Source organism: Lissotriton helveticus, chromosome 1_1, assembly GCF_964261635.1.
Source record: "Lissotriton helveticus chromosome 1_1, aLisHel1.1, whole genome shotgun sequence".
NCBI classification, from domain to species: Eukaryota; Metazoa; Chordata; class Amphibia; order Caudata; family Salamandridae; genus Lissotriton; species Lissotriton helveticus.
Window position 1 is genome coordinate 1604593831 of NC_136057.1, and position 26064 is coordinate 1604619894.

A 26064-nucleotide genomic window follows, 5' to 3' on the forward strand; every position below is an offset into this window, starting at 1 on the left:
GTTGAAGAGCCTACGTTGATGTCTTCAGAAGTGGATTGTCTGCTTGGCACTGGCTTTCTTCATGATGTCTTCTTTGGTCTGGAAGTCATGTACTCATGCCAAAAAGTCCGGTGGGTTGGTGTTACGGCCTCCAGGGCGGCAGACTCGATGTATCCTACCCACCTGCAGCTCTGAGTCCTCTGCCCAGCCGAGGATCAAACAAAACAGTGCCTGTATGTATCCCTAGATGTCCGAGCCCACAGGGATCCCCCTGAGGTGAATGTTATTACGGCAGGATCTATTCTCGAGGTCCTCCACCTGAGCTTGGAGTTCTTTTTGTTGCTCGCAGAGACGATGACCTCCTGTGGCAGCATTTCCACTTCCTCACCTCTTGCCAATTTGTTATCATCCAGGGAGGAGACCCACTCACCCATCGAGGACAAGTCCTGTCTCGCTTCTCGCAGGTCCTGAGAGAGGTCTCTTTTGAGGTCTTGAACAACCGCTTTCAGAGAGTTGAACAAAGAAGTTAGAAAGCCCAGGGGCACCAGGGCCTGCTCTGCCTCAGGAGCATCCTTCACATCCATCTGCGAGAGCCGCTGCGAGGCAGGGGTTGGGTCCCTGGATGCAGCTGGTGTGGTGCAGGTGAGCATGTCCCACTCAGACTGCTCATGTTTGCCTTTTGCTGCTGCCATGACCTGTGGAGTTGGGTATGGGTTAGGAGTCTCCGGCCTTTGTGTTGCAATGGCCTGCTAAATTTTCCTCCCAGCATGCCTCCCCAGCGTCAAGCCTTCCTTCGGCAGTCTCCCCCAAGGGCTCAGAGGAACCGGAGGGGCCATACCCACTGCCGATAGGCAGATCGCTGATATGTACAAGTATCCAGCGCAGGAGCGGGGGAGCAAAAAGGCCCGCAGAATGCTCAGCAAGCCCACCCGCTCTGCCATTGTACAGTCCCACCTATGAACACTCTATACCGTCCTCTAGCCTCTGTGCTCACTGTGTCATGCAATGTGGGCCAATGCCTGTCTGTGTGTGAGGAAGTGGAACCCCAGTATCGAAGTAGCCTCCCACGCAGAGCAGGGGGTGTTTCCACCCCCACCACTGTCCCGGTCACCGCAATACGCCCTGCAGGTCCCACAGTCTATCGTCTCCCCTGTCTCTAGCTTGCACGCTTGACTTTGTGCCTGGTTCCAGGCATCAGTAACCCCAGGGAACACACAGGAGTCAACATGTCCCCTATAAGGCCGGAGGGGCATCCCCCAGGTCCCAGCAGGTCAGATGTTGTAGCTACCGGTGTAGGGGCATGTCCCCCTTGGCATCTCCGCTCAAGATCACCTGCCTCCTCCTGTCTGCTGGTCAGGAGGTTTGGCACTGTTGTCCCAGTTTGGCGTGCAGTGGGGTGCAGAATTTTTGCACAGGGAGGCGCCATCTTGTATCTCCCAAGCCCATCACATGTGTGTAGCGGGTGCCGGCTGGAAGCCCCAGGTAAAAGTCACAGGCTCCTGACCAGCCCCAGAGGGTCTTTATGGTACTGGCCCGATCGCTAGATGTCCACACTGCAAGGGAAGGTGACGCGTCTCGGTTGGCGGCCTGCTGCTCAGGCGGCCGCCATCTTGTCAACTTCACAGTCAGCCACTCTGGCTGCCGCTCTGGAACCCAAACACCCCTGGAGCAAGTAGTAGCTTTTAGGCAGGGTACCAGCAGTCACCGCATCCGGGGAGAAAGGCTGTGCAGCAATTGCTGGCTCTGAGACACTGCAAGCTGCAGTTTTAGAAGGTCTGAGTGGCGGAGGAATGGAAAGCTAGTCCTACTCTGTCGCCAATGTGGCCATGCCCCCATAGCACTTTTTAAAGGTTTCAGAAATAACGATCCACAAGGGTCAAGAAGGTAGTCCTGTGCTGGATTGGTGTTTAAACCCACAGGAAGTGTTTTAAACACAGAGCTAAAAAGATAATGTTGGCGAGTTCTTAGGTATCCATTTAAATGGAGGACATACTTCATTTTGCTGCACAACTTTCCAAATATATTAGATAAAAAGCTAAGGGTTTCCCAGACAGCCCTGAAGAAAATCTCATTAAACAGTCCAATATCTTACCTCTGACCAATTCAATTTTGTTCTCTCTAGCAGAAATTCAAATATGTGCTCTATAAAAAAAATGAATGCTACTCACTCGGCTATATCAGCACCAGCATATCTCGGAAAGCAACATACTGTAATGTACACAATAAAATTGGGCAGGGAGTTGTGTCCTATATTGTCTGTTCAGCCCCAGGTTTTTCTTTAAGAGTGAGAAATTCTGCTTTGCCACATACAGAGAATTCTTTTTTTTAACTCCATTCCATCTTGCAGCATACACAATGAAGTTATTAATCTGAGACACATACATTTGAAAATAAGTATCACTTTACAGCAGAAAGTAATCATATTTTATAATGCACATTTATTAAAACCAGAGACTGTCTACTGGGTTCTCAGCTGTGCGATTTACACAGGTAATCAAATACTTTTCTGTGTACCTTGATAACCATATTTCTTGAGATCATATCAAACAAATTAGATTTTGGCGATACAAAGTATGAACACCTTTATATTTGACTACAAAACAAATTGTAATCACTTCCAAATGCTGTTGTCTGTTCATTTTACACGCTACAAGAACAACAATATATCTTTCACCATCCTAATGCGCTCTCAATGGCTTCTTATCTAGAGGCAATACACGTTTACCGTTCTTACAGTGATGCCTTCAGGGATGTAGGATCAGTTTAACCTAAGCTCGCTGATATCTTCGACCGGGAAAATATGCTCAGATTCCTATAATTTGTTGAACCTTTTGACTAAAGATATTTGATGAAAAGCAGGTAGTGAGTAGCAATTGCTTTGGTTCAAGCTACCACTTAGCTTTCAGTCTTTATCCAAATTGTACACAAGTGTAGAGTACCTGGGGTCAGATGTAGGTCACCAAAACCGGTCGGTAACGGCCGATTTCGGCCGTTACCGACCGGTATTTGGTGATTGAGATGTAGGGGGCCTACATTTTACAGAATCGGTAAATTTACCGATTCAGTAAAATACCGATTCTGTAAATTTACCGAATCGGGAAATCTATATGTAGGTGGCGCTGGAAACAGTGCCACAGGCCCCTAAGAATTCGTTATTTACCATGACATACTATGTCATGGTAAATAACGAATTCCTGTGCACCTGTGCCATGTGGCACACATACATGCCCTAAGTGCATGTATGTGTGTCACATGGCACACAAGCCAGAATCAGGGGTGCAACAGGGTGTCAAAGTGACACCCTGTCCCCCTTGCAAAATCAGTAATTTACCGAATCGGTAAATACCGATTCGGTAATTGACATTGATTCCTATGGGCCTCAAGGCCCATAGGAATCAATGGCAATTACTGAATCAGTAAATACCGATTCGGTAATTACCGAATCACACAGATTCGGTAAAAAAATCTGAAAAAATACCTACATAGCATTTACCGATTTGTAAATACCGAATCGGTAAAATTCGGTATTTACGGCTCGGTAAATACTAATTACCTACATCGGGCCCCTGGTGTTTCATTAGAACTGTTCTATTTCCCACCCTCCAAAATGCAGGTCTTGATCCTGGTTCCAGGAGTAATCTCTATAAACTGTACGCCAAGAATGATACACAAATCAATCCATTTATAGTAATCTCTAGAGAGAAAGAGTTTCACTGGTTCGCCACAGCATGTATTGCTACAGAGTAGATCAGGAAATGGGTGTAAAGTGGATATCCTGATCAATATCACTGGCTCAAATTGTGAAGGTATGAAACTAGATACGGGGGGCGTAGACAAAATGATGATGGAAAACAACTATTCTGGGCCTATTTTTATACGAAAAACTATTTTGCTGTCTATGATCAAGAATTTTCGGACTTTATACATTGTTTTTCAGCTTTTCATATGGATGCCGAAATTGATACTGTGAACGTGCGCTCTGATATCCCTCTGGATCTTGTTCGCGCTATATAAAACTTTATAAATAAATAAAACGTGCTGTCTGTACTTCATATTTGACACAGAAACAGTTGTTTTCAGCTGTGCTGATTCCATAAAGCTTTTTCAGGTGCAGACCAGTTGTAATCATGATATGGGAACATCTTTGTGATATCTAGTTTGTTGAGTGCATTGCAGTGCCCATTCGGAAAATACAGACACACAACTCCTGAATCCTACAGACTAAGCTATGCTCCTGAGTCCAAGGACATTTCCTAGGGACTGCTCTGCTTTTTGGGGTATCCACTTCATATGGGATCTTAGCTTCTTGACTCATCAAATGTGATCCGAGGTGTGCAGATCTTTCAACCTACTCAATCTTTTCCCACTGACCTTCCAGCCACATAATATATTATGTTCTGGCCTGTCCTAATATGGACTAATTCGGTCTTAATTGGCAAAGTGGTTTAGGCTAGACTGTTCTGTTTGTTTTTTTGAAATATTTTTTTATTAACATTTTTTGCAATACAATACAAGCACGTTACATGGTAATATGCACTATTTGTAGGAACCATGATATTGTTATTTCACCATAGAACGCTCATCGTGTGTGCAGCGGAAACACTGGCAGTTGCAGTTCACTTGTTCTCTCCGTAACGTGCTGTCGGCGGGAACCAGGGAGAGTTAACTGGGGGTATGTGGGGGAGGGGGGAGGGAGTCAGAGTGTAGGCAACATGGGTATTTCCTAGGACAAGTCAGTTAGAGGCCGTTGGCATGACCCAGCCCTGTCTGAGTGCTGTCCGTGGGACAGTGTCTCTGGGTATATTATACAGCGTAGTGCATAGCGGGGAGGCTCCTACCTCACGTGGCGGACGGGGTAGGAGGGGCAGTGGCGTGCATACTTCGCTGTGAGGGACGCACCGTCAGGCTTGTGGGACCGTGCTGAGAGGCATTGGGATCAGTGCGCGAGTGTGATTGCTCATACTGGTGGGATAGTACGGCCCATTCGAGCAATATGGGAAGTTTACGTAGACCCTTCGCTTCCTCCTCCCTCAGTGTCTCCTCTTCTGCTTTCGCCCACTTCTGTACCGCTCCCACCCATGCCTCTATCGGGGGGCCTGATGCAGTTCGCCAGGTCAAGGCAATATTTCGTTTGGCCAGGAGCGTGGCTAGGGATGCGAAGCGGACCTGTACCTTATGAGATTTTGGTTTTCGGAATATTCCTAGCGCAACTGCTTCCCACGTGTGGAGACCTGTGAGGCCTGTGAGCGTGTCTAGGACCCACCTTAGACCAATATGGGCGAAGTGAGGGGCAGCTCCAAAACATGTGTTGGAAATGCGCGTCTGATGTGCGACATCTGGGGCAGAGAAAGAGGGTATCTGGGAAGAAGCGCTGTAGACGCGCCGGAGTTTGATATGCTCTGTGTAGGACGTAAAACTGAATATTTTTAAATCGTGCATTTCTGGACACTTTCTTGGGGAATTCCAGCGCTCGTCCCCACTTCCCGTCATGCAATTGTCTCCCAATTTCGTCCTCCCAAATGACTCAGAGAGCATGCAGTGGTCTATTATTCAGTTCTCTAATGGCCTTATATAGCCAAGTAACCAGGTGTCGGCCTATACCCATATATAATATGGTGTGAATGACCGGATGTGTCGCCGTTTCGCCCGCAGAGAGGTCAGAATGTGGGCGGAAACCCTCTATGAGTTGTCGGTGAGTTAAAAACTGCCCCGGAGGAAGATTGTATTCTTCCATGAGCCGCTCATAGGGGCAGAGTTGCCCGTCTGTGAATAACTCCTCCGCTTGAGTTATCTCGCGTTCCGTCCATGCCTGGAGTGTAATGGTCGTGAAGTACGCCTCACGTTTGGGCCAGCCGACTAGCGGCAGTCGAGGGGAGTAGTGCGGGGTCAATGCCGACATGCGATTAATTTTTTGCATACATTGACGGGCCACTGACACTTGCAGCGGATCGGTCCGTCGTGGTTTGGTGCCCGGAAGCAGTAGACGGCAGAGCTCCGGGGTAGGGACTGGGCCCTGTACCGTATGCATTTCCGTGGTGTGCCTACCCACTGTCCAGTACGAGAGCCATTGTATTTGGGCCACCAGAAAGTATGATTCGAAGGCTGGGGCACCAAGACCACCCTGCGTGGTGGGCAGCTGCAATTTAGTGAGAGCTATTCGATGTCTGCTTGCTCCCCAGATAAGTGAGCGGAGAAGTGAGTCCAGGTTTCGAAAAAAGGACCTGGGAGGGATGACCGGTAAATTTGTGAAGTAGTACAATAGCCGGGGAACAATGATCATCTTGGCTATGGCTACCCGGCCTATCGGGGCTAATGGGACGTTCTTCCAGAAACCCACCGACGATCTGATGCTGGCTAACACTGTGCGATAGTTGCCCTCATATATATCACTGGGATCACTGGGAGAGTGACGGCGGACACCGAAATATCGAGGGGCGTTCATACTCCAGGAAAGATGCTGCGTACCTATCCTCACCTCCCGTGGTTCGAGGGTCGGGTGTAATGGGTAGACTGTGGATTTGTCCCAGTTTACCCTGAGCCCCGAAACCTCAGCGAACTCCGTCAGAGTTGTCCAGGTGGGTGTGAGGTCTGAGGTGATATCTCGGATATACAGGAGGAGGTCGTCCGCTTAGAGGGACACGCAGTGGACCGTATCCGCTATGGGGATGCCCCATGTGATCCCCTCCCGGCGGAGTCGTATTGCCAGTGGTTCCACTGCCAGGGCGAAGATCAGGGGCGATAGTGGGCAGCCCTGTCTCGTACCTCTCTCTACCTTAAAAGAGGGCGAAATGTATCTACCTATTCTAACCCACGATGTAAGTTTGGTGTAGAGAAGCTGTGTATAGTTTAGGAGAGTTGGGTCTATTCCCGCCCATCGTAGGACAGCAAAAAGGTAATGCCATGTGAGAGTATCAAAGGCCTTCTCCAAGTCCAGAATCAGACAAGCCGCATGAGGGTACGTGCCGCCTACCTGGTCCTGAACATGGAACAAGCGCCGTATGTTTTGGGACGTATTCCTACTGGGAACAACCCCGCACTGGTCCGGGTGAACTAGGGAACGCAAAATGTGTTCATACCTGCCCGCCAGTATTTTCCCCAGTATTTTGCAATCTACAGCTAGAAGTGCGATGGGGCGGTAGGAGGATAATTGCAATGAATCCCGATGTGGCTTGAGGAACGTTACTATGACCGACTCGCGAAGTGAGTTCGGTAACTCCCCCTTTTTAAGTGCTGTCGCCAGCATTTCTTTGAGACGTGGGACCAGTATCGTAGAGAAGGTGTTGTAGTACTCCACCGGCAGCCCATCTAGTCCCGGCGCCTTGTTCCTCGCTAACGCCCGAATCGCGTGTGTGACATCCGTATGCTAGACTGTTCTTTTTTATGCCATGTTCAATACTGATTTGCATATTGCTGGCCCGTGTCTGCAGTGGCTCCATTGACAACACAAAAATGAGCTATAATGTTACTGAGAGCAACTATAGGTGATTACGATCAATTCAAACATTCCACCCATTACTTTTGTTTCTTGTTTGATTCATACCAGGTACGATGGTTATTGCCATGCACAGGTTCTGTAATCATCTAAGGCATAAGACTCAAACTGCACTTCCATAATAAGACACAACAAAACCAAAACATGCCTGTTGTTGCTTGTGTTTTCACATCCATAGGGAGCATGGTAGAGCAGGCTGGGCTAGACCTGTTCTTTTGGAGTAAGGCCAAGACTAACTAGCACCTAGGTGGTCCTTGTCTCCATTGCTCCATTAGTGAACCAAAATTCTGCCGGAAGAGAAAGAAGAAGTAGTCGAATTCAAGCATTCTATACATCACTTTTTGTCTCAGTTTTTGTGGGAGTTTTGCAGACGTGGGCACTGCAGGTTGATGAACTTAATGACTCAACCTGACTCTCACTGATGAGACTGAATAAGGACAAACCATGCCTGGGCCTGCAACGCAGCCTTGCTCTATGATGCCTATTCGGAGGTGCCATGATTATATGGCCCACTGGCTATAGCATTTGAGCTGTCACTTTTTGTTTTTCTTAGTCAGTCACCTTAAGAGTGATTTGCGCCCCATACCTTGGTGTGTTATACGACTTGAACTGCACTTTGCTGATAAGGATTCGCCATGATTAGAGATGCCTCTTTTCACACTCAGAGTGGATATGGCTTATAGGTTGAAGTTGGGCGGGGGTTGTGTTGTGAGAGGTGGCCTTGCAGTTTGGGCTGGAGTGTTCCAATGTGGCAAGACCAAGACTCCTCTCCAAGTGTTTGATCCATGTCTGCAGTGGCAGAGAACAACAGAAATCGACTTGTGTCAGGGGCTAAGATTAATTTCAGACTTTTATCCATCGCTTTTTGTTTTTCTCAGTAGGTCAAGCTTGCACAGCTAAGAGGACCAGTAAGAGTGAAAAATGTCTGGGACTGAGTGTGTTCACGCTGTGCACAATAGAATGGCCTAGCAGTTTAAACTAAACTGGATTTATTGGGGCACTGCCATTATGGATTTGTAGAGGTTGGTCTCCATCGATATTGGAACAGTGAGTAAAACAAATAATGGACTGAAATATGGCCAAGAGTGGCTAAGATCAATTTAAACATTCCATCCATCACTTTTTTTGTTTTGTTCCCAGTGAGTGATCCTAATTGGGACTGGTATGCGCAGACATTGGTTCCGGAGCTTATTGTTCCTCAAGATTCAGACTGCGTCTCACTGACGAGGATAAATATAGCAGTAGCAGGTCTAGGGTTGCTTGTGTAAATGTAAAGATACATAGTCTACAAGGCTGGACTACTCCATGTGGGGCAGGGGCAAAATTATTTTGCATATCAGACAGGAGTTGCTTCAAAAAATACATGATGGATTAAACCCAGATCAGTTGACTGGGGGTGAGTGTTTGATTTGTTCAAGCGCTCCGTCCATCATCCCCTTTTGTATCGCTTTGTTCGCCCTAAGTGTGGCAGGGTATGCTCAGACGTGAGTCCCTTGTTCACTTGGCCACTGGATTCAAGATAGCCTGGCTGATGAGGATTATGAATCCGAAACCGGTCCCAGGATGCTTGTTTCCGGTCCAGGGAAGACATGGCTTGGCAGTTCGGGCTGGACTGTTCCCATGGGGCACAAGGTCAGACTGATTTGCATATAGCCATGTCTGAGCTGGGGTGGCTGAGTGAACTAAAGAATGGTGATGGATTAAACCCAGATCAGTTGACTGGGGGTGAGTGTTTGATTTGTTCAAGCGCTCCGTCCATCATCCCCTTTTGTATCGCTTTGTTCGCCCTAAGTGTGGCAGGGTATGCTCAGACGTGAGTCCCTTGTTCACTTGGCCACTGGATTCAAGATAGCCTGGCTGATGAGGATTATGAATCCGAAACCGGTCCCAGGATGCTTGTTTCCGGTCCAGGGAAGACATGGCTTGGCAGTTCGGGCTGGACTGTTCCCATGGGGCACAGGGTCAGACTGATTTGCATATAGCCATGTCTGAACTGGGGTGGCTGAGTGAACTAAAGAATGGTGATGGATTAAACCCAGATCAGTTGACTGGGGGTGAGTGTTTGATTTGTTCAAGAGCTCCGTCCATCATCCCCTTTTGTATAGTTTTGTTTGCCCTAAGTGTGGCAGGTTATGCTCAGACGTGAGTCCCTTGTTCACTTGGCCACTGGATTCAAGATAGCCTGGCTGATGAGGATTATGAATCCGAAACCAGTCCCAGGATGCTTGTTTCCGGTCCAGGGAAGACATGGCTTGGCAGTTCGGGCTGGAATGTTCCCATGGGGCACAGGGTCAGACTGATTTGCATATAGCCATGTCTGAACTGGGGTGGCTGAGTGAACTAAAGAATGGTGATGGATTAAACCCAGATCAGTTGACTGGGGGTGAGTGTTTGATTTGTTCAAGCGCTCCGTCCATCATCCCCTTTTGTATCGCTTTGTTCGCCCTAAGTGTGGCAGGGTATGGTCAGACGTGAGTCCCTTGTTCACTTGGCCACTGGATTCAAGATAGCCTGGCTGATGAGGATTATGAATCCGAAACCGGTCCCAGGATGCTTGTTTCCGGTCCAGGGAAGACATGGCTTGGCAGTTCGGGCTGGACTGTTCCCATGGGGCACAGGGTCAGACTGATTTGCATATAGCCATGTCTGAACTGGGGTGGCTGAGTGAACTAAAGAATGGTGATGGATTAAACCCAGATCAGTTGACTGGGGGTGAGTGTTTGATTTGTTCAAGCGCTCCGTCCATCATCCCCTTTTGTATCGCTTTGTTCGCCCTAAGTGTGGCAGGGTATGCTCAGACGTGAGTCCCTTGTTCACTTGGCCACTGGATTCAAGATAGCCTGGCTGATGAGGATTATGAATCCAAAACCGGTCCCAGGATGCTTGTTTCCGGTCCAGGGAAGACATGGCTTGGCAGTTCGGGCTGGACTGTTCCCATGGGGCACAGGGTCAGACTGATTTGCATATAGCCATGTCTGAACTGGGGTGGCTGAGTGAACTAAAGAATGGTGATGGATTAAACCCAGATCAGTTGACTGGGGGTGAGGGTTTGATTTGTTCAAGCGCTCCGTCCATCATCCCCGGTTGTATTGCTTTGTTCGCCCTAAGTGTGGCAGGGTATGCTCAGACGTGAGTCCCTTGTTCACTTGGCCACTGGATTCAAGATAGCCTGGCTGATGAGGATTATGAATCCGAAACCGGTCCCAGGATGCTTGTTTCCGGTCCAGGGAAGACATGGCTTGGCAGTTCGGGCTGGACTGTTCCCATGGGGCACAGGGTCAGACTGATTTGCATATAGCCATGTCTGAACTGGGGTGGCTGAGTGAACTAAAGAATGGTAAACCCAGATCAGTTGACTGGGGGTGAGTGTTTGATTTGTTCTAGCGCTCCGTCCATCATCCCCTTTTGTATCGCTTTGTTCGCCCTAAGTGTGGCAGGGTATGCTCAGACGTGAGTCCCTTGTTCACTTGGCCACTGGATTCAAGATAGCCTGGCTGATGAGGATTATGAATCCGAAACCGGTCCCAGGATGCTTGTTTCCGGTCCAGGGAAGACATGGCTTGGCAGTTCGGGCTGGACTGTTCCCATGGGGCACAAGGTCAGACTGATTTGCATATAGCCATGTCTGAGCTGGGGTGGCTGAGTGAACTAAAGAATGGTGATGGATTAAACCCAGATCAGTTGACTGGGGGTGAGTGTTTGATTTGTTCAAGCGCTCCGTCCATCATCCCCTTTTGTATCGCTTTGTTCGCCCTAAGTGTGGCAGGGTATGCTCAGACGTGAGTCCCTTGTTCACTTGGCCACTGGATTCAAGATAGCCTGGCTGATGAGGATTATGAATCCGAAACCGGTCCCAGGATGCTTGTTTCCGGTCCAGGGAAGACATGGCTTGGCAGTTCGGGCTGGACTGTTCCCATGGGGCACAGGGTCAGACTGATTTGCATATAGCCATGTCTGAACTGGGGTGGCTGAGTGAACTAAAGAATGGTGATGGATTAAACCCAGATCAGTTGACTGGGGGTGAGTGTTTGATTTGTTCAAGAGCTCCGTCCATCATCCCCTTTTGTATAGTTTTGTTTGCCCTAAGTGTGGCAGGTTATGCTCAGACGTGAGTCCCTTGTTCACTTGGCCACTGGATTCAAGATAGCCTGGCTGATGAGGATTATGAATCCGAAACCAGTCCCAGGATGCTTGTTTCCGGTCCAGGGAAGACATGGCTTGGCAGTTCGGGCTGGAATGTTCCCATGGGGCACAGGGTCAGACTGATTTGCATATAGCCATGTCTGAACTGGGGTGGCTGAGTGAACTAAAGAATGGTGATGGATTAAACCCAGATCAGTTGACTGGGGGTGAGTGTTTGATTTGTTCAAGCGCTCCGTCCATCATCCCCTTTTGTATCGCTTTGTTCGCCCTAAGTGTGGCAGGGTATGGTCAGACGTGAGTCCCTTGTTCACTTGGCCACTGGATTCAAGATAGCCTGGCTGATGAGGATTATGAATCCGAAACCGGTCCCAGGATGCTTGTTTCCGGTCCAGGGAAGACATGGCTTGGCAGTTCGGGCTGGACTGTTCCCATGGGGCACAGGGTCAGACTGATTTGCATATAGCCATGTCTGAACTGGGGTGGCTGAGTGAACTAAAGAATGGTGATGGATTAAACCCAGATCAGTTGACTGGGGGTGAGTGTTTGATTTGTTCAAGCGCTCCGTCCATCATCCCCTTTTGTATCGCTTTGTTCGCCCTAAGTGTGGCAGGGTATGCTCAGACGTGAGTCCCTTGTTCACTTGGCCACTGGATTCAAGATAGCCTGGCTGATGAGGATTATGAATCCGAAACCGGTCCCAGGATGCTTGTTTCCGGTCCAGGGAAGACATGGCTTGGCAGTTCGGGCTGGACTGTTCCCATGGGGCACAGGGTCAGACTGATTTGCATATAGCCATGTCTGAACTGGGGTGGCTGAGTGAACTAAAGAATGGTGATGGATTAAACCCAGATCAGTTGACTGGGGGTGAGGGTTTGATTTGTTCAAGCGCTCCGTCCATCATCCCCGGTTGTATTGCTTTGTTCGCCCTAAGTGTGGCAGGGTATGCTCAGACGTGAGTCCCTTGTTCACTTGGCCACTGGATTCAAGATAGCCTGGCTGATGAGGATTATGAATCCGAAACCGGTCCCAGGATGCTTGTTTCCGGTCCAGGGAAGACATGGCTTGGCAGTTCGGGCTGGACTGTTCCCATGGGGCACAGGGTCAGACTGATTTGCATATAGCCATGTCTGAACTGGGGTGGCTGAGTGAACTAAAGAATGGTAAACCCAGATCAGTTGACTGGGGGTGAGTGTTTGATTTGTTCTAGCGCTCTGTCCATCATCCCCTTTTGTATCGCTTTGTTCGCCCTAAGTGTGGCAGGGTATGCTCAGACGTGAGTCCCTTGTTCACTTGGCCACTGGATTCAAGATAGCCTGGCTGATGAGGATTATGAATCCGAAACCGGTCCCAGGATGCTTGTTTCCGGTCCAGGGAAGACATGGCTTGGCAGTTCGGGCTGGACTGTTCCCATGGGGCACTGGGTCAGACTGATTTGCATATAGCCATGTCTGAACTGGGGTGGCTGAGTGAACTAAAGAATGGTGATGGATTAAACCCAGATCAGTTGACTGGGGGTGAGTGTTTGATTTGTTCAAGCGCTCCGTCCATCATCCCCTTTTGTATCAAAAAATACATCAGTCACATTTTGTGTTTTCTCAAGGAGTTGCCATAAGTGGGACACGTGTGACCGCATGCATTTCAGGCAGCTTAATGTATCTTTGACAACAAATAGAAGTTCTTTGAGGCTGAAACACGACTGCGACAGCTTGAGTTTCTAGCATCTCCGGTTGGACTCTTCTCTTTGGGTCAAGAATAACACTGATCTACAAGTGGTTAGTCCCCGTCAGTGTGACAGGTAACAAAACCTCAAAGGAATGGAATATAGTCCAGAGGATGTGCTGGTGGCAGAAATTCATTCAAACACATCACACCTTGTATTTTCACAAGTTGTCTATAGCAGGACTAGTATGGACAGATGAGAGTCCTCTAACTTGTTGTGAAAGAAGTCAAAATGCATCTTGCTGGCCGAAAATGCCAAATGATGCCTGGGTTTCTTGTATTCCCAGGCAACTAGAACATGGTGTAGCTATTTGGATTCAATGGTGCTATTCTGAGCGAGAACAAGAATGATCAGCATATTTATTTTGAGTTTTTTTAATTCTATATTCACATTTACAACAGAGTGCTAGAAGAACAGAGTATACAGTACACTGAGGATAATAAAGCAAAGGAGGCTGAAGTTCTATTGGATAGGTGTCATTAATATCTAAAGGTCTTTGATTACGAGCTTTAAAAAGCCAGGAGGAGTACCTTTAGAAGGCAAGTGTAAAGAGCTCTGTTTTAAGAAATGTCCTGAATTGTAAGTAGTTACACTAAAATCTAGGGAAGGGGTAAAGGGTCCTGCTCTCCCAAAAATCTCATCTGCCGCCATGTTTAGACCTCCTGAGTGTATGTAAGTGGAGCATGTGGGTGGATGCAGACCTAATGTTAGTGTTGGGATGTTGTCTCGGTCCATATCTGTGGATACTAAGGGCTCTTTTTCCAATAGGCTTTTGGATGCTGCAGCGGAACTTTAATTTAGCGTGGTCATATTTGTTTAGGTCTATGTGTAACTCACCTAATTGGTCCAGCAAAATGTGAAGGCTGGAAATGTTTTGATGATGCTGCAGTAGCCCAGGCATGCATTACAAAGGATCATTTTGGAGAAGTGACAGGATTTGTGACGAACTGGAGGGAGTTACCGTTGAGTGCTGTATTGACTAGGTGAGAGAATGTCCACCTGAAGTGAATGTGCATATAAACCGTGCATTTGGAGCTGGTCAATTAATTGGCCAGGGGGCAAATGTAAATGTTGAACAGCAAGTAGAAGGGAGATGATCCTTGAAGGATGCCATAGGGCACACAACATGTGGCTGAATCGCATGACCCAAACCCAACTTTTTGGCTGCAGTTAGAAAGAAGCAAAGAAAGAAAGTGATCTAGGACAGAGCAGTTCCAGATGTTCCTGCCCGCCAGAATTGTGTGGTTGACAGTATTGTAGGCTACAGAACGGCTAAGGAGTATAAAGGCTGTTTTCCTGTTTTTGTCCACCTGACAGATGAAACCAAAAACATCTGTGAGGTGTTTTTGCTTCTAGACAGAGTTGACATGGCTTAGGGCTGTTATACCCGATACAACGGCTCCCGACTATATGGCTCTCGTTCTCAAGCAACTCAAAGTGAGCTGGAGAAAGCATGTAAAGGGACTACTTCACCTGTACTGGTCCAGAATGATCCTGTACGGATTTGACATAGTTTAGCAGATTATGTAAGATTATTCATTATAGGCGTGAAGCAGCTCTCATGGTAAGATTCAAAACACCCGTTAGTTTGAACTCAAGTCACAACACCACCAACCCTAGTTTTGAGTTCTAGTCCTGATCCAGTGTGATCTGCGCCTCCCATCCCAAAACCTACTTAGCAACTACTTCTTTTGGAGTGGTACCTTTAATTTCTGTCTGCACTTTGTAGAAAATGAGAGAGAAGAACATGGAAGAATATGAAAGCCGGGCTGTTGAACAGACATCCAGTGGCAGAAGGCGATGCATACTGAAGCTGGGTTTGACTGATGCAAAAAAAAAAATCAATTTAGGATAGAGATGTTTGTTAGCAGGAGGGGCAAATACCACTGCAATAATTCGTATAGGTTTAGAGATGCAACTAAGATGTCTAACCAGACAATTTTCTCTCTCACTAGGCTTAAGCCACCACTATTTGCTTAATCTTTACCTGCCCCTTTCCGTTTCCTTTGCATAAATAATTAAATAGAAGTTTGAGTGGAATAAGAGAAGCGTGTTGAAGGTTTAAATTACTTGGTTTTCCTAGGATAAGTCAAACTCAATTCTTGTAGACTCCGATAACAAAAAAATGGGGGAATTATTTAAAGTGGAATGTATACCAACAATCAATAACTTAATATACAAGGATCGCTAATGATATCTGCATCCAATGTACCCAAGTACTTCTACTTCTAAGCACAAGAGACAGTCCAACATAGACAATTATTGAAATGTATTGACCATAATTAACCTGGCAGTGCAGATAAATAATAATAAATAATGCACGCCTTAACAAGCATTAGTAAAAAAAAAAAAAACATAAACACTTAACTATTCTATTGGTTCTTTCAAAACATTCTCAAGGCACTTATAAATATTCCCATAGCCAGCAAATGACAGATTCTCAAAAACTGTTCAAAGGCAAATCAGCCACATTAATAGTATTTCTTGGAACAGTTAAAGCATCCAGTTCTATCTCAGCATTCAGTGTTTTTATGTAGGTAAGTAAGTGCACTTGCTACACAACAATCAATTTGTGGATTAAGAGTTTTAAGGAGAGTCAAGGGGAGCACTTTCCGTGCACCATAAAATGCTGTGCGTGTTGGATTTAACAACAGTTAAAGCTTAGAAGCCACTGCCTTGGAAAAATAAAGTGCTTACTTTCCTTTCCTTTGGGACACTTTTGCTGGTACTGGGTTTATGAGCAGTTTTTGATCTTTGTTCAGCAGGTATCATCAGCTATTAAATCTCAGCAGCCATCGGTGAAACACATTCCAGCTTTTGTAGTAATGCTTCTGAGCATGCCTCTGCTTTTTGGAACTGTATATGTCAGCTCGTCTGAGAGAAATATTTTTTATGAAGGACGAAGACATGTCTCCTGCTCAGGTAAAATGTGTCTCTCTTGTCTCTTGTCTCTTCTATTTCTTCCTTGTCTCTTCGGTTTTCTAGTGACAACATCCTTCATGTTACCTCGAATGCTCAAATTCTCCCTGGTCAACTGCAGGCTCTTCAGGTCTGTACTACTACCTGCCAATTATAAGCTTCTTGGGAAATCATTTTAAGTGAAAGTCCTACTGGATTCCTATAGAGAGCTCATATTTCAAATACAAACATTCTCTTCACTGTGGCACAGTATCAAAATAAATTAGTTCGACATTACTATAGCCTTATAGCCCGCTGTAGCTGGCTATACCAGCCATGAAAGGCCCGCTCCAGCGTGAAAGGCCAGAGCTGAAGGCGACGGCCTTTAACAAGGAGGGTTATAAGGCTATGGAGAGTTATAAACCTATTAGAACATTATGCCACTTAAGGACAGTAAGTTCTAACAAATAAAACAAAGCCCTCACCTCCCCCCCCCCACCCACCCACCCCCTCAGGTGTCTGTGAGGCTTTTGTTCACAGCAAAAGCTGTGAACGACAACATTGAAATGTTGGGGCTCGGGCTTCTACCGGCCATTAGAAGCCCAGAGCACTCTATTGTTTTCAATCGACTTCCCAACACTCTAATGTTCTAATGATTCTTAAAATACATATTAGAACATTTCACAAAATATTTCATGAAATTACATATTAAAGGTACACACTCTTCTAGCTGGCATATATATCTGTGTATTCATTAAACATAAATAAATATGTAAGTAAATGTTATTTTCTACTGTTTTGGTTACTTAGGAATAGTTCACCCTTCTTATGAATCTAAAATCAAATAAACTTTCAGAGCTCTTTTGTCGCATACATTAGGAGAATCGTCTGACAACCCATTCTGGTCAACCCCTTATTTGAAATGTGAACCTAAAGGCTTTAAGTGTTCACATTCTGCTCTGTAAAGTGGCAGTCATTCTCTTGCAGTCTCTTAAACACTACATTTAGGGCCAGATGTAGGTAATCCCCGATTACCGATTCTTAAATACCGAATCATACCGATTCGGTATTTAAGAACTGGCAATCGGGATGTAGGTATTTTTACCAATTCAATTACCGAATCGGTAAGATTCGGTAAATACCGAATCGGTATTTACCTATTCGGTAATTGCCATTGATTCCTATGGGCCTTGAGGCCCATAGGAATCAATGTCAATTAACGAATCGGTAAATACCGATTCGGTAAAATTACCGAATTTACAAGGGGGACAGGGTGTCACTTTGACACCCTGTTGCACCCCTGATTCTGGCTTGTGTGCAATGTGACCACACATACATGCCCTTAGGGCATGTATGTGTGCCACATGGCACCGGTGTCCATGCATAGATGTGTATGTGCACAGGAATTCATTATTTACCACCAAGTATTATTTGGTGGTAAATAACGAATTCCTAAGGGCCTGTGGCACTGTTTTCAGTGCCACCTACATCTGGATTTACAGAATCGGTAAATTTACTGATTCGGTATTTTACCAAATCGGTAAATATACCGAATCTGTAACTTTACCGATTCTGTAAATTTAGGCCCCCTACATCTCAAACTCCAAATACCGGTCGGTAACGGCCAAAATCAGCCGTTACCGACCGGTATTTGGCGACCTACGTCTGGCCCTAAGTGTATGATGATGTTCTCACTCATCTGCAGTCTGATAAGATATCATAATTCATGTTAAACGTGTTAGCACTACTCGCGCTATTCTAAAAACAAATCTAGATGGCTAATGACACTTCAAAATGTGCCAAAGGTCAGGTTATCATTTGAGATGGAAAACAATTTTGACCCTGTAAGGTTGGCAACTATATCTTCAGTTGCTGGGGTGAGATGTAGCTCTTTCCTAAAGGCTCTATTTGGGATGGCAGTCTCCTGACTGTTCTAGCTTTTTAGCATCCATGACCAGTACATTCTGGAATATAGTTGCATATGCTCTGAGAAGTTCGAGGGTTGTGGACATGGTGGTTTGTCTGTGAAAAACATGTTTCTACGTCAGTCGCATATTGACTACTATGAGAAAATTAGGCTTAATGGTTAGAGAATAGAAATATGAGACACAACCGAGAAGTACCTGCTGCCATGGGTAAAAGCTCTTGAAAACTGTACAGTGTCAGATTCAGAAAGAGTGGGACCTCAACAATATTGAGCAACCAAGAGTGGCAGCCAAAAGGGTTCGTCAGGTTGGCTCAAACAATAACTGCAGTACAAACACTCTGGCATCTCAGTTCTAGAATATCATAGTTCCCATATTTAAATGAGAATGGTGAGGATAACCTGTTATAGAACCAATATAATACCTTATGTGAATTCAAAGGTCTTTAACAGAGTGGCTCTCAGTCAAGATAGAGAATTTATAACACCAGGTGGTGGATGGGTACATTAGGCGCACACAACACACAATCGGTACAGAGTAAAACTTGCAAAAGTATATAAGCTACTTTCCATATATCTTGTTTTTTTGGTGCTCAGGAGGAGGGAGAGCCACCCATCCTTTCTCAGTTGGAAAATAAAACTTCTACGCAATATAGAAAGGAACTCTCTGGACACTCAAAAAATCACTTGTGATGTAGAGGTCGCGGTATCAACAGTCCTTTACATCGCCACTTGTATTTTTGTTCTTTGCCAATATGTGTTTCATCTATTACTTTTAATATTAACAGCAGACTTCATCAGGGCTAGAACATGAAGATGACGATATATGGGGAAAAAAGTAAAAGCCATCGAAGTGAGGAGGGATATTGTAATATATCCAGTCCCATCACCAGGGTCAATCACCCAAGTAGTGCCCGATACATTATAGTAGATCTTGGTAGACTTAACTTTAAGAAGCAAAACGTGAAAGACTAATAAGATAAAAGAAAATAAAGAAGATCTGTTAATACCCAAGTCTCCTTGATTTATATGTGCCTATAGCCTTCATAGACCTATAAATATCTAGTAACGGTGCAAACTAACCACTCGTGTCCCTATGCCTGGGTCAAGTGATGGATGTGTATATGTGCCAGTGATAAAGTTAATTTAGTTGCTGAGTGCTTCATTACTTATGGCTGCGACGTAAGAATCAAATCAACTCAAATTCATGAGTGCATGAAGCAGGTGAGCTCGAACACTCGCTTTAAATTAAAACAATATATTTTCGGACATCAGACATACCTTACCCCCAAAACGTTACATTGGATCTACCTGGATTGTTCAGGGCACTGCCCCAGATGCAGAGAGGTGGACGCTGTCTTCATCCATATGGCATGGTCTTGCTCGAAGCTGCAACCTTACTGGACTGACGTCTTGGCTAGGCAGAAGAGGCGCGGGTGGGTGATACATCGGGAGATCTGTACGGTGTTGCTTGGTTTGCTGCCCCTACCTAAAAACAAGAATCACAGCAGGAAATTTGTTCTCCTGGGACTGGTGTTGGCAAAACGTCAAATAGCTATCTCGTGGTTGAGTCACAGACCACCTCGAATGGCGCACTGGTTGCGAGACGTGAATGAATGGGTGACAGCTGAAGTGGTTTGAATGCAACAGATCAGGCGAGATGAAAAACTAGAGGATGATTTACAGGCCTGAAGAGCAATGTTGAGGGACATACAGACACATGAGACGCGCACTGTGTCCCAGTCTGTGAATACTGAGACTGAACAGTAAGCTAAATAGATGATGATTAAGGGCCATATGTAGGTGGTCAAATATAGGTCGGTAAACCCGAAATTCTGTAAATTTCGGCTTTACCGACCGGTATTTGGCCCTGTGCGATGTACGTATTACCGAATGCCATCGGTAATAACAAATCGGTAAAAATGTACCGATTCCTTATTTACCGATCGGTGAACACCGAAACAAACAATACCGAATCGGTAAATAACCAATCGGTAAATATCCCAAAATGTGATGTAGCAAAAATCGGTAATACCGAATTTGACCAAATTCGGTATTGACGATTCGTTATTTACCACTGATCCAGAGCAGGTGGTAATCAGGTGCAGTGCTTAAAAACAGCCCCAAAATGCAACAGTGTGAACACAATAGCGGGCCTCTGCCTCATAGCAAGGCGGCTACGTTTGAGAGCAGGAGAAGTGAGAATTTGGAGACGGGAAGAGCGGGTGTACAGACTGCGCGTCACAGTGTTCCAGTTGACTGAACCAGAAATCCATGAGAGGTACAGGCTGCACCCACACACCATCCTTGACCTCATACGGGACCTGAATCCATATCTTGAGCATCAGACACCAAGGGCGCACGCAATACCCACCCATGTACAGGTGCTCTGTTGCCTGCACCTCCTGGCCTCAGGAAGTTACCAGGGTGTGATAGCCGCAGTAGGTGGTGTGTCACAGAGCTGCCTATCCAGATTTGTCGTGTTCCTGGACGCCATGATGCACCGAATGCATCATTACATAACCTTCCCCAGTACATAGGTGGAGCTGCAGAAGACCAAGCTGGATTTCTACCAAATAGCGCAGTTCCCACACGTCATTGGCTGCGTAGATGGGACCCACATACCAATCTGCCCACCTGCAGCAACAGAATACATTTATCGCAACCGCAAATCCACTCACCCCATAAATGTGCAGGTGATATGTGATGCAAATTTCACCATCACTGACATTGTGGCAAAATTCCCAGGGAGTACCCACGACTCGTACATATTCAGGAACAGTGGTATCCATACACGTCTGGCTGCTGGTGAATTCGGAGAAGGATACCTACTAGGTAAATCAATGTCACACACCCTGATGTATTCCTTGGCTCAACCTATTGGTGACACAAATTAATGGCACTTTCATTTGCATTTAGGTGACAGCCATATGCCCTCCGGTCCTACCTACTCACACCATACCTCAAACCAACCACACCAAGGGAGAGGAGATACAATGTGGCACATAAGAGCACACGCATCGTGGTGGAGCGCACCTTTGGACTGTTTAAAAGCAGATTCCGTTGCCTCCACAAAAGTGGAGGTGCACGTCAGTACTGCCCCATCAAATGCTGCAAAATAATTGCAACATGTGCAATGCTCCATAATCTAGCCACAAAAAAAGGAACAGCAGTGGAACTAACTGACTCTGAGGACGAGGGCGAGGACAATCCCCAGCCAGAGCCCTGCGCAGCTGGTGTTGCAGTAGAACAGGATGGGAGACACAGACGGTCAGAGATAACGTCCAACTATTTCTGAGTGACTAACGACACAGAGCCAGTAACAGTTGTAATGCAATGGTGTTTAATCAGCACACCACCAGGATTGGAATCAGTGTCCATAAAGACATGGGTTACATCACCCATCTAATTATTGCCAAATAGCAGTTGGACCTATTTTCTGCGCCCACGCGCTGCATGTGCACATTCCCTGGCCACACTGTCTGTAGTGTCAGATTGTTCCTGGGCAGCGCTGTGGCGTTCGCTGCGCCTCATGCCCTAGGTGGGAGAGGGTGTAATGCTACCACGGCTGGTAGCCTCCTCACTGTCCCCCCCTTCCATTGTGGCTGCCTTCACGTTCTGCAGCAGTTCTAATGCAGAGGTCATCGAGATCATGCCCCTGGCCACGTCCCTGCTACATTCGGTAATGGATTCGGTAATTCCGATTCGGTATTGCAGTTTCGGGTTTTTTTTTACCGATTTATTCCGAATCTGTATTTTTTACCGATTTTTTGCGAATCGGTAAATTTTACAGATTTTTTACGTACATCGCATTTTCGGATTCCTTAATACCAAATTGGTAATATTCGGTATTAAGGAATCGGTATTCATGGTTTACCTACCTAAGAGAAGTAGGAGGATACACACCTAGAAATACTAGGTGGCGCACTGGAGCGGACAAGGGGAGGGGAATATAAAAAAGGACACACAGCCAGACATGGAAGGGGGGACCTGTTCAGTTAAGGGGGGGTAGTTTGGTTTAAATAATATAGGTTTGTCTTGGGCGTTAAAGAGACACTTGACAAAGGGGCGATGCCACACAGGGGCAGGAGATGGAAGGGGGCAAGTAACATTGGGGTTGATGCTTCATGATGACTAGCATAATGTATGTATATAGCCCCTCGGATTCATGCCCCCCGCGAATCCTTCATCAATTATTTGAGGTTGTCAATCCCATCATAAATGAGATTGTCAATGCTTCCCTGAGTTCAGGCGTTGTGCCTAGCGAATGGAAACATGCAATCGTGAAACCTCTCATGAAAAAATCAAATAAATCTCCCACAGACCTCGCAAACTTACGCCCGATCTCACTCCTCCCCGTCCTGGGTAAGATAACTGAACAAATGGTCCACAAAGAACTACAAATTTACGTAGAAACGCACCATATCCTCCATCCTCAACAATCGGGTTTCCGCTCACACCATTCTGCGGAAACTGCCTTGATCGAACTCACCGATTCAATAAAACTAGGAAGAACGCCGTCTTGATCTTATTAGATCTCACGGCGGCGTTCAATACCATCTCCCACTCCATACTGATAGACAGACTTAGGGATATAGGAATACAGATGTAGCATTAGATTGGATAATCTCCTTCCTGGCAGACAGATCCCAAACCATCTCCTTGGGCCCTTCTGGAGTCCCTCAGGGCTCAATATTAAGCCCATTATTGTCCAACATCTATATGGTCCCCCTCATCTCTTTAATTGAGTCATACGGCATATTAGTGACATCATATGTTGATGACACTCAGCTTATTGTTCCCTTGGAGAACAATTCTATAGATGCTGAGCTGAATCTAAAAAAGTGTTTAAGAGATGTCTTCTGCTGGATGGATCAAAACCACCTTAAATGTAACACCAATAAGACAGAAATCCTCCCTATGGGTAAAAACCCCCAATTCTGTCCCAGCAAATGGTGGCCTGAGGACACCCCTGCACCCCCGCAAGCTGTGGTATCAGCGAGGAATCTGGGCGTTCTATTCGACGCCCAATTATCCTTTGACCAGCATGTCAGGAATGTTGCAGGAAGCTGCTTCAATATCATTAAATCACTGAAAATGTTTTTCGACTTTCTACCCATAGATTCAAGAAAGGCAGTGGCAGTGGCCTTAATCCTTGCACGTCTCGATTACTGCAATGGTCTGATGGCAGGTGTTAAAAAGAGAACTACTCTCAAAAAGCTCCAAGGCGTACAGCACGCAGCGGCTAGACTTGTTCTCAAGTTACCCAGGAGATCATCAGCCTCGGCCGCCCTGAAAACCCTCCATTGGCTGCCACTCCCCAAAAGAATACTGTTTAAAATCTTAATCATAGCCTTCCGTGCATTCAATCGCACCGGCCCGACCTACCTTATCAGATGATCCCCCCACTACAATCCTGCAAGGACGTTAAGATCCTCAGGTCAAAACCTGATTAAGTTGCCGAAATTTAAATACAAAACTAAAGGAGGCAAGTCCTTATCCTTTTTATCTTCCAAAGCCTGGAATTCAATTCCCAACAACCTCAGATCCCTAACCCGCGAAAACCATTTCAGAAAGCAGCTTAAAAGATGGATCTATTCTCTCCCCGATGATCATGTAATGACCCTCATGTAGTCTCCTAATTTTTAACTTTTGCACACTGTCTATTTAGCGCCAGGATGCTCCTTTCGGAGCGATTGTTGCGCTTTAGAAATACAAAAAATACAAATACAAATAAAATACAAATAGCCTGTATTTGCCTTATTCCTCTCCTTGTTCATGGCTAACTGATTTTCTTTAATGCATAGACCAGAATATGTTAAAATGCTATACTTTTTATTTCTGTCTCAAATTCCAATGAAGATATCTTTTTTAAAAAAAGAATCAAATCAACTCACCATGAAAGTAGAATAGCACTGTACTTCATAGAGTGCCTAGCATGGTATCCAAACAAAATATTCACGTCTGTGAAAACAATCATTGTCCCTAAATCCTAGAATCAGTCTTGGATAATCAAAGAGGTAACATCCATTACAGGTGTCTTACCTTGTATTTTCAGAGGTATGGGAAAAGATTTCGGGTACGTCGTCATTGCCTCAGTACATCTGTAATAAGAGGAAAGCGGTATACCACTAAGTCCTTATTGCGCCAATACTCTTTAACTGCCGGTGACATAAAAGTATACACCGTAGTTCTCATATATCCGTCTTCCAATCTAGCTTGTTAATGCAAGTTGGATTCCCGTAAAATATATTCCTGATTAAATAGTCCAATTAACATGCTAAGACACCGAGTCAACTTGGTATTTGTGATGGTAGAGAATTACACAGTGTCCTGATTCCCATTATCGGGCAAAGCAGTCCCCACAGTAGTCTGGCGCACCTCAAAGTGGATAGGGGTTCCGGCATGTATTGGGTCCTTGGCATTCAGCATAAGCTCCATATTGAAATACATATTTATACCCGCACACGCTATTGCGATCTTCAATACTATTAAAAAAGTGCTGTGGCCATCTTGTAATGGATAGAGCTTACAATGGATGCCCTATTCTTTAAACTGTGTGACTAGATAAGTGGGAGAAGAGGACCAACAATGTTCAAAATAGCTTGTATAATTTAACAAAACATTAATCTATAGCTTGTATAATTTAATGAAATATTCATCTTATGTGACGCTCATAATCACATCTTTCTACTCGATACGCATCAACCTCCACGACTATAACTAGTGAGTTCACCAGCAGTAAAAAGGGAGAAGATACTATCATGGGGGAAGTGAAAGAAAGGAAGAATTTGGGTGAACCCATTGCCATAACATTTATTACTGTTCGTCATACATTTCGATAGGCAAACTTGTTATATGTCATATAGTTGTAACTGTTGGCATAGATCTTTCATATAGCAGTTATGTTTACATATCTCAAATGAAGTATATACATGTAAATATTAAACAAAATATATTTAAAACTTAAAACAAAACAAGGTACCAACACTAATTCGAAGTATAATATATACCCTCATTAGAAGTATTAGTATCCAAATCTATGTCCTTAACTGGATATTTCATAACAAATTGTCATACTGTCTAGAGAATAACATCAGATCACAGGTTCCAATCATCTTGTATTACACAACGAATCTAACATCAATCAATCAAAAACCTTTATTCGGTTTTAAAAACAATAGACCATAAAAGTACATACAAATATTGCACATACCTGTAAACACACATAGAAATTTAAATTGATTATATAATAAGGAATATTTGAAAGTACTAAAGCAGACTTTTAAAGTACAAGACAAAACAAGGGGGGCGCTAGAGGGCGCACGAGCGGAATGGCCGCTTGATTACGTGGCTCCCGTGCCTTGGTCATTGATCCTCCTTCTAATCCTACGTTACAGGGTGCAGACCCGCCAAGTAAGCCCGTCGCTGCCTGCAGGCGATCTCCCTTTACCTCCGTTCAAACTTTGGAACTGCTGCCGATTCCAGGGCCGAAGATCAGGCGACCGCTGTGACGGCCGAGACCTGCATTGACATCTCCGGGTGAGGAGCGCGGGGGGCTAGGCCGCTCCGCCGGAAGACCGCCTGAACTCGCGGGGGCGGCCCCGCGCTGCATTTGGATCGGAGGGGTGCTGCAGTCGGTCCGCTACTAGCGCCGACCCCCCTGCTGACAACGAACCTCTGCACCCGGATCGGCGGCGAGACCTCCGTGATTCACCCGGCGGGAAGGGGAGAGAAGTGAAGGCCGAGGTCAGCCTGGGGAAGGTTCCGACCCATCGTCCTACTGGGGCTGTCACAGTGCTGCGGCTGAGCCATACACACCTAAGGCCCTGTGCAGGGGGGAACTGCACGCTGGAGGACGCCATCGCTCCTATGGACCCCACGCATTGAGGGGTGTAGAGAATTTTG

At 45.8% G+C, this 26064-nt stretch overlaps 1 long non-coding RNA gene across 4 annotated transcripts in view; it reads right to left on the reverse strand.

Moving 5' to 3' along the window:
• Positions 1-26064, reverse strand: part of LOC144773665 (uncharacterized) — a 137797-nt gene that overhangs the window by 85101 nt on the left and 26632 nt on the right. The window contains exons 2-3 of one of the 4 annotated variants that reach the window (XR_013600049.1): positions 24202-24260; positions 19468-19645 (exon numbers count right to left, since the gene is read on the reverse strand). The exons of 2 other annotated variants lie outside the window; for them this stretch is intronic. This is a non-coding gene — a long non-coding RNA (uncharacterized LOC144773665). The remainder of the gene's footprint in view (positions 1-19467; positions 19646-24201; positions 24261-26064) is intronic. One more of the 4 variants, XR_013600048.1, reaches the window with a different exon arrangement.